The sequence below is a fragment of the Garra rufa genome, chromosome 16 (assembly GCF_049309525.1).
Source record: "Garra rufa chromosome 16, GarRuf1.0, whole genome shotgun sequence".
Taxonomy (NCBI): domain Eukaryota; kingdom Metazoa; phylum Chordata; class Actinopteri; order Cypriniformes; family Cyprinidae; genus Garra; species Garra rufa.
This window is the reverse complement of record NC_133376.1, coordinates 13,327,983-13,329,107: the sequence shown is the minus strand read 5'-3', so window position 1 is coordinate 13,329,107 and position 1,125 is coordinate 13,327,983.

The following is a 1,125-nucleotide window of genomic DNA, read 5'->3' as shown; positions in this document are numbered from 1 at the left end:
AATAAATGTAACCTTGCATATCGCAAAATCTAGGAAGATTGTTTGTATATTCTGGTCTGGAATAACTACTGAATCCACAATATGCTGTACTATTGTATTTTGCACTGTAAAACAGACGTAAGTTTAGTATTATTATTAAATATTTAATGTTTAATTGTGGAAATAAAAAGACTGCCTTGATTACCTCAGAGTCTTTGTGCTTTTCTTCAACAAATGTTATTCTTTCACAGACTGTTTTCTTCCCTTTTGGTGTTCAGCCAGTAAAAGTCAATAAAGCTGTTTTTAATACTTGCCATAGAGCATTCTTATTATTATTTATGACTACAATATCTGCTTCTTCCATCTGTGTGCTCTCACACACACAAAGTCTATAAAATGTGTGAAATTACTGCCGATGCAGATTAATGAAATGCGTTTTTTTGTTCACGGTCACGTCACAATTGTGCATGCGGAGAGACAATGAACAAGAGAAACAGACATACTTGCAGGCGAAAGGGTGGGATGAAGAGGCCCACAGGAATACGATAACATTTCCATGTTCTGGCCGAGATAAAAATGGAGCGTACTATCAGTTCCTGTTTGACAGGAAGTGCTCTGGGGATGTGTTTAGCTTGGAGGGAAAATGAAGGCCTGACTCTGAAAGGAGTTGGTGACCTATTGTGTCACCTGTTATCTCATCAAAGACAAACACTGCTGCTGAGGAACAAACACACCAATGGAAGCAACATCACTAACTTTCATTACTTTCACTAGGTCTTTACATAATACGACCGCATTGTTATATAATGTTTAACAGAATATTAATGCACATGCTATGGTCACCATGAATTTTGTGTATTTACCGTGCCTTGCTAAAGTATTCATACCCCTTAATTTTTTCATGTTTTATGTTGCAGCCTTATGTTCAACTGCTTTAAGTTACCTTTTTCCCCACATCCATCTACACTCCATACACCATAATGACAAAGCAAAAACATATTTTTGTGACAACTTTGCAAATTTATTAAAAATAAAACACTGAAATAAGTACTTTGCATAAGTATTCATACCCTTAACTCAATGCTTAGTTGAAATCTTTTGGGGTATGATGCGACAAGCTTTGCACATCTGCATTTGGCAATTATC